Genomic DNA, 12,879 nt, shown 5'->3' on the forward strand with positions numbered 1-12,879 from the left:
CGTTTCTGACATTTTGACATTTTCATTTGACATTTTCTTCTTAGCTGTCTACCTAAATAGAAAAGTAGAGGCAACGGGAAACGCGAAAAAACTGATATATTCGCAAACGCAGATAAGCTTTCAACATCAAAAGTAGACACAATGGGTAAAAATTTGGGCTTAAACGGTTCAGAACTTTTCAAGTCTATAAATGACGTAGATACGAACAGAGCATTTTTTTATAATTTCAATTTTTTTTTCAGTCCCATTTAATAGATATGACATAAAATAAATATGATACAAATTTTTTCTTTTCTCCAATAAAGGTTTGTGATAATTTTTATGTTTGCGCCGATATTGCTGTAACTGTTGATGTGCGCCGGCTGGAAATTGAAGATACTGAATCCACAATACACAAACATTTATCCCAAGCCCAGGAATGGTTAAAATATGCAGATTGGCAGAAAACTTTTTTGCTACTTTATCAGGTAGCAAAGCTAGTAAAAACCAAGGAGAGGTTAGTCAACTTTATTGAAACACTCTTTGTATACAAACCGCAGACAACTGTACAGCTCGCCCATTTAGTACGACTTACTAAAAGGGTAGTTCTGTCTCTGGAACCTCTTGATGACATGGACGTTAATGTCATCGCAAGGATGCTTCAAATAATTTCATCTACCTTTAGATTAATAATTAACAGTAATGAACTGAATACATTAATGGACAACTACTACGATACAATGGTAAATTAATTGTGTGATATTCTAAATAAGTTTAATGCGGAGTGGGAGTATATACCAAAATCACAATGTCGGGCGGAGTCAGAATCCTGTTTGAATATTGACAATTTTAGGAATAGATTAGAGCAAATGTCTACTCTTCGGACGCAGGGCTTAGAGCATATTAATAATTGGTTGCATGCATATTGGAAGCTTAGTAGTTGTTTATTTTATATGGGTACGGGGTCTGCTCGGCGTCTGCATCCAGAAGGGCCTAAAATAATAGTTCGTTCAACATTTAATATGCGTATGGAAAGTTTTGACCTTGACCAAGAACTGCAGATTGAATTTGAGTCAGCCGACGCAATGCATACTCTTATTTTTACAGACAAGCTTCTTCAAGAGCTAGGATGACGTCTTCGTATGAATCGTATGAAGTTCTACTTTCGGTTCGAAGTCATAAGAAAAGTCAATACTGGTGTTATCCAGAACAAGAATCGACCACTCAAGTCCTGGTTGTTAATGCCTACATCGCTAATGCTATCTGGCAAAAAACTCAAGAAATTGTTCAACCTTTTCAATATATTTCAAAATTAAAAATGAATTTTTCCGCTGGTGAGACTTTTAGTGATGAATCAAATATCCAATTTTTTCCTCGCAATACTGATTTAGATGATCCAGAGGAGGATGTGGAAAATATTATTCACGGTAATGTTTATACCCCATTCGAGGTTCGTATGTATAGAACAGAATTATATGGGCACTCAGTTCTAGGAGTCACTTTTACCCAAGCGGACATAGACTATCATGTGTTAATGCGAATGACAAATGTACCTAAACTTGAAGATATGCAGGTTCTTGATTATACTTGCCGTGTTAGAAGTGGGAGCCAACAACCAACAACAATGTTGTCAAGAAACCGGTGTGAAAAATCACGACCCGTTTATATATATCTTCGAGCCGCTAATTTGTCTGAACCTTTAAGCTCTTTTGGCCAGCATGGAGCCTATTTTGCATTTTCTACTGAAATAAGGAGCTGTCGAATTTGGAATTATGCTCGGCCCGAACCAAGCTAGCAAAATTTTGCCTGCATGCCCGAAATGAACCGAAGCGTTTATTTTGGAATACATTGCAAGTGTAACATTATTAGCGGTTTCGATGCTAACGCTGTGCCAATAATTGCTTTGCCAATGAATCTTAAATGTCATTTGGAACGTCCTGTAGTAGAGTACAACTATCAAATGATAATTTTTTATATATGTACCACAATGTCTGGAGTCGTTTACCTTTTTCTCAATATCGGAGTGGGATAGAAGATTGTATGTCGAACAATATATATCTAGTGATCCATGCCAACTTGGTGACCTAGTGTAAAGGTTCACTTTTGGAGGAAGATACAATGCTGGCTCATCTGCAAATATTATATTTTCATTCATATATTCACATAAAATATCCGAAATTTTAGTTTATCAAGATCCGCTTTATCGAACATTTCAAAGAAATTGCACTGTATCTTTTCGACTTTGTCGTCAACTTTGTTCATTACCATCTGCAATAGTAATACGTCACGATATTTCTGGAATTTATCCACAATTTTTTGCCGTTATATTATAATAAGCGACATAATTAGCGAACAAACGCAATACTTTCTCCTGCAGCAATGGGTCCGAAAATCTCATATAGACTCATTTAATAAGAAGGAAAAAACACTTTCCATTCAAGAAAATACAGAAAGTTATCTTATTCATGGAGTTAAGATTTTCAAACGCAATGGAAGGATACATGGGTAATTGGTATTTTATTTCAGCCGATTGTTGTCCGTGGAGATTCGGAGCAGATCGAAGCTCCTTTTGTCGGTGGGAAAGAAAGTTGCATATATATGGCTAAACTATTTATTTCTATCAGCATAGTTATAATATTTTTTGGTCGTACAGAACCAATGGCTTTGTGACCCTAGTCCCAAGGAAATATAATGATAGCGCACGCTGTGGTATTGGCTGTGCTTGATATGTTTTCCTAGTTAGTTGTTTCATTCAAGCGCTAATGGAACTATTTCTCAAGATGATTGGAACCTTATGATTTTCTTTAAAATTGTCAATAGTTTCATTTCGATGAAATAATATAATGGGTAATATCGTTAAAAAGCACTACTAGCACATGTATAAGCACATGTATGTGTAAATGTAACACTATATGTATTTAAAAATATATTTAGTATTTTATTTAAAACATTTTTTTTTTGACTTTGTCTCCTACCGATATATCTACGTTTTTTACTTTTTTTTATTATATAATTCATTATTATTTCTTTTATTTTCTTCTAACATAATTCTGGCTCTTTTTATACCCTACGACCAAAATTCGACTTCTTGGGTGGCATGACTTCGTTTCTGACATTTTGACATTTTCATTTGGCATTTTCTTTCAACATCAACATTTCAACTATAAATGACGTAGATACGAACAGAGCATTTTTTTATAATTAAAATTTTTTTTTCAGTCCCATTTAATAGATATGACATAAAATAAATATGATACAAATTTTTTCTTTTCTCCAATAAAGGTTTGTGATAATTTTTATGTTTGCGCCGATATTGCTGTAACTGTTGATGTGCGCCGGCTGGAAATTGAAGATACTGAACCCACAATACACACATAAACATTATCCCAAGCCCAGGAAAGGTTTAAAATATGCAGATTGGCAGAAAACTTTTTTGCTACTTTATCAGGTAGCAAGCTAGTAAAAACCAAGGAGAGGTTTAGTCAACTTTATTGAAACACTCTTTGTATACCACCGCAAGACAACTGTACAGCTTGCCCATTTTGGTACGACTTACTAAAAGGGTAGTTCTGTCTCTGGAACCTCTTTGATGACATGGACGTTAATGTCATCGCAAGGATGCTTCAAATAATTTCATCTACCTTTAGATTAATATTAACAGTAATGAACTGAATACATTAATGGACCGACTACGATACAATGGTGCTGTATTAATTGTGTGATATTCTAAATAAGTTTAATGCGGAGTGGGAGTATATACCAAAATCACAATGTCGGGCGGAGTCAGAATCCTGTTTGAATATTGACAATTTTAGGAATAGATTAGAGCAAAATGTCTACTCTTCGGCCGCAGAGGCTTAGAGCATATAAATAATTGGTTGCATGCATATTGGAAGCTTAGTAGTTGTTTATTTTATATGGTATGGGGACTGCTCGGCGTCTGCATCCAGAGAAGGGCCTAAACTATAGTTCGCTCAACATTTAATATGCGTATGGAGAGTTTTGACCTTGACCAAGAACGGCAGATTGAATTTGAGTCAGCCGACGCAATGCATACTCTTATTTTTACAGACAAGCTTCTTCAAGAGCTAAGACGACGTCTTAAATCGGATGAAGTTCTACTTTCGGTTCGAAGTCATAAGCAAAGTCAATACTGGTGGTATCCAGAACAAGAATCGACTACTCAAGTTCTGGTTGTTAATGCCTACACCGCTAATGCTATCTGGCAAAAAACTCAAGAAATTGTTGAACCTTTTCAATATATTTCAAAATTAAAAATGAATTTTTCGGCTGGTGAGACTTTTAGTGATGAATCAAATATCCAACTTTTTCCTCGCGGTACTGATTTAGATGATCCAGAGGAGGATGTGGAAAATGTTATTCACGATAATGTTTATACCCCATTCGAGGTTCGTATGTATAGAACAGAATTATATGGGCACTCAGTTCTAGGAGTCACTTTTACCCAAGCGGACATAGACTATCATGTGTTAATGCGAATGACAAATGTACCTAAACTTGAAGATATGCAGGTTCTTGATTATACTTGCCGTGTTAGAAGTGGGAGCCAACAACCAACAACAATGTTGCTAAGAAACCGGTGTGAAAAATCACGACCCGTTTATATATAATATATCTTCGAGCCGCTAATTTGTCTGAACCTTTAAGCACTTTTGGCCAGCATGGAGCCTATTTTGCATTTTCTACTGAAATAAGGAGCTGTCGAATTTGGAATTATGCTCGCCCCGAACCAAGCTGGCAAAATTTTGCCTGCATGCCCGAAATGAACCGAAGCGTTTATTTTGGTATACATTGCAAGTGTAACTTTATTAGCGATTTCGATGCTAACGCTGTGCCAATAATTGCTTTGCCAATGAATCTGAAATGTCATTTGGAACGTCCTGTAGTAGAGTACAACTATCAAATGATAATTTTTTATATATGTACCACAATCTCTGGAGTCGTTTACATTTTTTTCAATATGAAAAAGATATCGGAGTGGGATAGAAGATTGTATGTCGAACAATATATATCTAGTAATCCATGCCATCGTGGTGACCTGGTGTTAAGGTTCACTTTTGGAGGAAGATACAATGCTGGCTCATCTGCAAATATTATATTTTCATTCGTATATTCAAATAAAATATCCGAAATTTTAGTGTATTAAGATCCGCTTTATCGAACATTTCAAAGAAATTGCACTGTATCTTTTCGACTTTGTCGTCAACTTTGTTCATTACCATCTGCAATAGTAATACGTCACGATAATTCGGGAATTTATCCACAACTTTTTTGCCGTTATATTATAATAAGTGACATAATTAGCGAACAAACGCAATACTTTCGCCTGCAGCAATGGGTCCGAAAATCTCATTTAGACCCATTTAATAAGAAGGAAAAAACACTTTACCATTCAAGAAATACAGAAAAGTTATCTTATTCATGGAAGTTAAGATTTTCAAACGCAATGGAAGGATACATGGGTAATTGGTATTTATTTCAGCCGATTGTTGGTCCGTGGAGATTCGGAGCAGATCGAAGCTCCTTTTGTCGGTGGGAAAGAACGTGCATATATATGGCTAAACTATTTATTTCTATCAGCATAGTTATAATATTTTTTGGTCGTACAGAACCAATGGCTTGTGACCCTAGTCCAAGGAAATATAATGATAGCGACGCTGTGGTATGGCTGTGCTTGATATGTTTCCTAGTTAGTTGTTTCATTCAAGCGCTAATGGAACTATTTCTCAAGATGATTGGAACTTATGATTTTCTTTAAAATTGTTCAATATGTTTCATTTCGATGAAATAATATAATGGGTAATATCGTTAAAAAGCACTACTAGCACATGTATAAGCACATGTATGTGTAAATGTAACACTATATGTATTTAAAAATATATTTAGTATTTTATTTTAAACATTTTTTTTTTTTTGACTTTGTCTCCTACCGATATATCTACGTTTCTTACTTTTTTTATTATATAATTCATTATTATTTCTTTTATTTTCTTCTAACATAATTCTGGCTCTTTTTATACCCTTGCAGAGGGTATCATTATTTTGTCCAAAAGTGTGCAACGCAGTGAAGGAGACATCTCCGACCCTATAAAGTATGTATATTCTTGATCAGGATCACCTCCTGAGTTGATATGAGCATGTCCGTCTGTCTGTTTCTACGCAAACTAGTCTCTCAGTTTTAAAGCTATCGACTTGAAACTTTGCACACACCCTTCTTTCCTTTGCACGCAGTATATACGTCGGAACGGCCGGGATCGGCCGACTATATTATATAGCTGCCATATAACTGATTGATCGGAAATGGTATAACATTGGTGTTTTTAGAGTTAGAGACTTCAAATTTGACATGAGAGCTATTTTTGGCAACATATTACGACATGCCATAATTTCATAAGGATCGGACGACTATATCTTATAGCTGCCATATAACTGAACGATTGAAAACGACCCAACTTTCGTGTTTTGAAGATAGAAAGCTGGAACTTGGTACAGATTACATTTTTGGTCAGTTAATCCAACCAACGAAATTTCATTAGGATCGGCCGACTATATCCTATAGCTGCCATATAACTGAACGATCGGAAATGGTATTTGGTAGAAATATCAACTTTCGTATTTTTGAAGATAGAAGCTTGGGACTTTTTTTTAGATTTTTTATTGTAATTAATTGGTTTTTTTAATTAGGATCGGCCAACTATATCCGATGTTTGCGATATATATCCGGTTTTAGCTGCAAGGGTATATCAACTTCGGCTCCGCCCGAAGTTAGCTTTGCTTTCTTGTTATAATTCTACTTTTATAAATCTATGTTATATAAAGGTTCTATGTTATTTTTGCTATTAAAATGATTAAGTAAACTGTTTGTTTTACCGAAAACAAGTTCATATGGACAATAGTCATGTGCCACAGATAGGGTTGTGTTGAACCAATAAACGAAATATTGGATCTATATGTCCCAATCAGTTTTAACAACCGATATATGTGAACGTATGTATTCAATAAAAGTTTTTGGACCTTTTCACATATATTCAGTAACATCTTGAGTCATACCTTTCCAATAATAATGTATTTTGACCTTGGCCATGGTTTTTGAAATGCCTGTGGGACCATCTTGTATTAGATCATCATGGAATGTAGACAATAGTGCTTCTTTTTTTATTGTTTACGACTACTCTCAATGAAATTAATATTTTATTGCCCATATTTTTAAAATAATCAATTAAAACATGTTCAAAGATATTTTCCCACGGTGCCACTTTGAGTTGACTGATTTTATTTATACTGGCTTGCGTTTCAAGCCTTTGGAAAAAATGTCCTAAGTCCTAAGTCAAGAGTTCCATTGGTATATAATTCGCTAACGTCATATCTTGCAGTAATTTTCTTACCATTTTTAAAGAAACAGCATATTTTGTACAGTCAAGGACACTTCTCTGATATCTTGTAGTGACTTTCTTTACAGATCCATTTGTTTTAACTGTTGAATGGTTATTATAACGCATCCGCTACAAAATTGTCTTTACCCTTCAGATATTCGGCTGTAAAATTATACTAGTACTCCTCTAATTCAAGTCTCATACGCTCATTATCTTTGAGCTTGGATTTACCATTGAGAACAAGTATGTTAATGGTCTGCGATCTGTTGTGACAGTGAAGTGTCTACCATAAAAGTATGGTCTGAAATAAGTTATGGCCCAATGAGTTGCTGCAAATACTTGTTCTGTTGTACTTTTATTACTTTCACCCTTAGTAAACGATCTTGATGCATAAGCAACTGGAAGTTGGAGTCCATTTTTGTTTTGAGTTAAAACTGCTCCACATGCTTGCTTACTTGCTTCGTTATTATGCAAAATTCTTTGCTGAAATCTGGGAATTGAAGGCATGCTGACAATCAGCTGTCCGTTCGAATTTTACATTTTTTCTACATAATCTTTTTATGTGACGATCATAGTTGGCAAAATTTTTGATAAAAGGTCTATAGTAGTTGCAGAATGCAACGAATCGTCTAGCACTGTCCGCATCATGTTAGACTGGGTAATTTTTAATGACGTTGTATTTTTTGTCGTCAGGCAGGAAATTTTCAATTTTTATAATAATAATTAAAAATAAGATATTTTTTAAATTTTTATGAAAAAAATAATAATAAAAATTATAATTCAATTATTCAAATATTTTCAACCAAACCATTCTTAAATGGAAACCCACTTCACAGAAAATTCCACATTTTCTTGTCACCTCGATTAATTGAGACCCAAATCCTGAGACCCAAAAAAGTTAAAATAAATTAGTAGCCCACTTTAATGCTAAATAGAACAGATTTGGCAGAACAGATTTGGCTGAAAATTGGTAGGGAGGTAGCTTAGAGCCAGGAGACGGACATAGGATACTTTTTATCCCGTTCGACAACGGGATTTATACTCCTCCAAAATGGCTGCTTTAATGAATAACAATAAGTAGGCTGTGAGCGTAACGTATTGTACATTTATGTTTGTGTCATATGCCCCTGAAATAGGGGTCCGCCGATTACTTATCTACAGTCACCAATGCCAAGAAAACGCAATTGGGCCAATTTTAGTCATCAAACAGTCAATTCTAGAGCTGCGCGAGATAGAAGAATACGAGATCAGGAGAACAAATTTATAAAGGTAATGAAAAGGAGCGTGTAATCATGGCGCAGTTACGTGAATCACAATCGAAAGATGCACGAGATGAACATAATCAACAAAGACCACTTTTCAAAGAAGAGAAGCGCACAGATTAATAGTTAGAAGAAGAATTAACTAACAACGGCAACAAGTTTATCGAGGATTCACATCTGGGCAATTTCTTCGACTAGCATTCCAGTAAGAGCCTGTTGAAAATTCTGCTTATTCCAAAGTGATTATTGTGAACATTCAAAGTGAAAGTTCCAAAGTGAACATTCCTTATTTCGCTTCTTCCGGCCGAGTTACCATTTAAAAAAAATTGGCAACGCATTGGCCATTGCATCTACTGGCGTTGCAGCAACCTTATTAGATGGAGGCATAACAGCTCATTCAGCACTTAAGCTGTCATTGAACATTCAAAATAATCCAGATGCAGTGTGCAACATAAAAACAATCGTCTATGGGCATAGTGCCCATATTTTGGATGAATGCACTATAGGACGTAAAAATTCGCTTGAGGAATTGGATTGGTCATTTAGGGATATAAGGAACAATGATAAACTATTTTACGGGCCTTTGTTACTCCTTTCAGGTGTTCACGGTTAACGTACGCTGATGAATTCAAGGCTTGCTTAAAATCATCGCAACTGTGGCGTAATGTTGAAAAAGAACTGACCAAGAATATGCGCGATCAAATGCTTCAGGATTCATCCTTTCTCTAAACAACTGATAGATATTGGCGAGGGGAATTTTGTTGTACGTGAAAATACTGGATGTACTTGAAATACTGAAAAACATTTATTAACCAAAATAAATGAAGAAAAAACAGCAAGCCCTTACAGAAAACAAAAAAGGCCAAAACAACGTTTGCCGGGGTCGCTAGTGATTTATAATAATGCCATGAATAATACTGTAAAATATGTATTCATGACATTAGCAAGGCACGACATATCTACAGTAAGTAAACTTAAACAAGTAGTACAACGAGATTCTTGTTCTCGTTTAGATTCTTGTTCTGATAAAGTTAAATCACAAGATAATTCAAATCAAAACAGACAAGACAGGAGAAATTATCAAAAAAATCAGAGACCGTAATCATTATAAGTAATATATTTAAAATAACTTTGTAATGATTACTCAACGATTTTGAATTTTTTAAATCAAGACTAATAATTATTTTTGATCGAAAAAAATAAAAATCACAAATAATCATTAAGCTTGAACAAAAAAAATAAAACTTAAAAATAATGAATATTCATGATTTTTATTTTTTTTGATCAAAAATAAAACTCACCAAGCAATTACTTTTGATCCTTTAGGCATATTTCCAATATTGTCCTATGTCCTTATAAAGGGACCCTAGAGCAATAATTGACAACAAAAACAACAACAAAAAAATGCTTTATTTGTTTGTGTTTGTTGCAATTATTTAATATAAGGTCAACTGTTACATACGCTCTGTAGCAGCAGCAGATATACACAATTACCAAAACAATGATAATAATGATAATGATAATCATCATAATGATCAACCAGTAAAACAATTAGGTACATTAATTTTCAATTTATTATGCATTTAAGACATACTATGAATTTTATGTATTTTTATAATTTTTATTTAAATTTTAGGAATAACAATTTTGACAGCGACTCGCTCGATAAGTTGCACCTTTGGTCGGTTAGCATTATTTTAAGCGCAGAAAAGGCGCGCTCTACGCTAACTTGGGTAGCTGGAACCGCGAGCACCACCTTAGCAAGATGATATAAATTCGGGTACTGAAATTGCTTCTCACTCCAGTACTGCATTATATCAGCGCCTAGGAGCTTCGGGCTGTAACTATCAATTTCAGCATATCCTTTCAATAATTCCTGCTGCCCATCATCGTCAGCTTCCTCTTCAGCATCGACCTCAATGCTACTTAAAAGCTCGGTCAAGAGCGAGGTGAGGTTGAGGTTGAGCAGGCTTCATCTGTATCAATCTAAAATATGTTGACTTGCGAAATTCTCTTTGAAATTCTCGTTTGTCCATTCCCTTGTCACTCAATCTGCAATGTGGACCTCTTTTCAAAACCCACAACTCAAAAAATCCTATATTCTCCCAGCCCAGCCGGCCAAATCCCAATCTCGGCCAAACCGTTTCGTCCGCAAAGCCATGCTGAGCGTTTTCCGGATCAGGCGGAATCGTTTGGTATGAGCTCCTAAATCCGAGTGTAACCGTTGATGGCAAACGCTACCAGCAACAACTGGAAGAATGAAAGAATTTCTGCTCCAAAAACGCCCGCAAAAATGCCCAGAATGGGAAACGCCGTCTCATATGCATAGACCTGGTAGACTAAGATAGCGCTACTAAAAATAGATCTAAGCGCGTGCGCTTCCGCTGTCTTCTTTTGTTTTCTCTTCTCGTACGCTTTCGGCCTAAGGTAAGTTTTATCACATTGATCATTATGATGATTATCATTATTATCATTGTGTTGGTAATTGTGTATATCTGCTGCTGCTGGTAAAATGTATTTTTGTTGTTGTTGTTGTCAATTATTGCTCTAGGGTCCCTTTATAAGGACATAGGACAATATTGGCCATATCCTTAAACGATCAAAAGTTTTCGCTTTGTGAGTTTTATTTTTGATCCAGAAAAAATAAAAAGTACGAGTATTCATTATTTTTGAGTTTTATTTTTTTTGTTCAAGCTTAATGATTATTTGTGATTTTTATTTTTTTCGATCAAAAATAATGTTTAACCATAGAAGAGTAAATATAACAATTAAAAATTAAAAATCATCAAGAATATTCATAGTGTATCCTTAAAGGATAAAAACGTGCTAGTCAAGCTTGTTCTATGTTGATTGGAAGTGATTGATTTATTCATTTAAAAATAGCGACAATAATCATTATTTACGGTCCCTGAAAAAAATAATAATTTCCAAAGAAATAATTCCTTTTATAATACAAATAATCAACAAAGTTATAATCAGCAAAGTAACTATAGACAACCAAATAATTTCAATCAACAACAATTTCGACAGGAATTGCAGCAAAACTTAAATCAAGGTAGAGCTCAGAATCCTATGAATTATCAACATCCAACATCTTCTTTACAAGCAATTAGCTACTAATTCTAACATTCTAATCACTTCCCTCTCTTTCTGGGATAGAATATTGAATGTCGAACAATATATATCTAGTGATCCATGCCATCGTGATGACCTAGTGTGAGGGTTCACTTTTGGAGGAAGATACAATGCTGGCTCATCTGCAAATATTATATTTTCATTCATATATTCAAATAAAATATCCGAAATTTTAGTGCATCAAGATCCGCTTTATCGAACATTTCAAAGAAATTGCACTGTATCTTTTCGACTTTGTCGTCAACTTTGTTCATTACCATCTGCAATAGTAATACGTCACGATAATTCGGGAATTTATCCACAACTTTTTTGCCGTTATATTATAATAAGTGACATAATTAGCGAACAAACGCAATACTTTCGCCTGCAGCAATGGGTCCGAAAATCTCATTTAGACCCATTTAATAAGAAGGAAAAAACACTTTACCATTCAAGAAATACAGAAAAGTTATCTTATTCATGGAAGTTAGGATTTTCAAACGCAATGGAAGGATACATGGGTAATTGGTATTTATTTCAGCCGATTGTTGGTCCGTGGAGATTCGGAGCAGATCGAAAATCCTTTTGTCGGTGGGAAAGAACGTGCAAGTTAAATTGTTTGTAGTTCGGTGAATTAAAAAAATGTTAATTTTATTTTTTAATTACACAACTTGGTGTTAAACCTTTATTTATTAAACGTAACAATTACAAGACACTTTTGATTTCTCTTAAATATTTTTGTCAACCGTTCGCGGTCTCGGTCAAAATAGGACTGACTTCCTAATTCTAAATCTGATCCAAAGAACCTCGGCCATCAGTTGTGTTTAGATTAGAGGCTTAAGATGAAACTGTCGCATCTTATTGTGAAATTCGATTAAGCGGATCGATGCAATTTGGTGGGTACATGGAACGCAAAAGGAGTAATTGATTGGGCTTCGGAGGGAAGCTGATGTTTACTTTTGATTTTGATTTGTTTATGGGGAACCGAGATCGGACCTCAGAGCCAAAGACAAAGCCGAAGGCAAATGCAGAGTTTGAAATTGTTGTTTATAAAAATATATAAGTGGAAAGCCATAAGTGGCCTGTATTTATGGGTTGGATAATTGAGCCAAAGATCAAGCGAAAGGTTG

The 12,879-nt window shown here is 34.9% G+C and overlaps 1 long non-coding RNA gene and 2 pseudogenes across 2 annotated transcripts; all 3 read left to right on the top strand.

Annotated features, from left to right (window-relative positions):
- Positions 1-305: 305 nt before the first annotated feature.
- Positions 306-2,671, top strand: LOC138927487 (uncharacterized; annotated as a pseudogene).
- LOC138927485 (uncharacterized) lies at positions 2,671-5,900 on the top strand (annotated as a pseudogene).
- A 2,583-nt stretch (positions 5,901-8,483) lies between these two features.
- LOC138927486 (uncharacterized) lies at positions 8,484-12,375 on the top strand. Of its 2 annotated transcripts, none has more exons than XR_011443975.1 (3): positions 8,484-8,642; positions 9,235-9,599; positions 11,795-12,375. It is a non-coding gene; the product is annotated as an uncharacterized lncRNA (long non-coding RNA). The 2 variants fall into 2 exon arrangements; XR_011443976.1 differs by lacking the exon at positions 11,795-12,375 and adding an exon at positions 10,272-10,442.
- The last annotated feature ends 504 nt before the right edge of the window (positions 12,376-12,879 follow it).

This window comes from Drosophila bipectinata, unplaced genomic scaffold (assembly GCF_030179905.1).
Source record: "Drosophila bipectinata strain 14024-0381.07 unplaced genomic scaffold, DbipHiC1v2 scaffold_282, whole genome shotgun sequence".
In the NCBI taxonomy this organism is placed as follows: Eukaryota; Metazoa; Arthropoda; class Insecta; order Diptera; family Drosophilidae; genus Drosophila; species Drosophila bipectinata.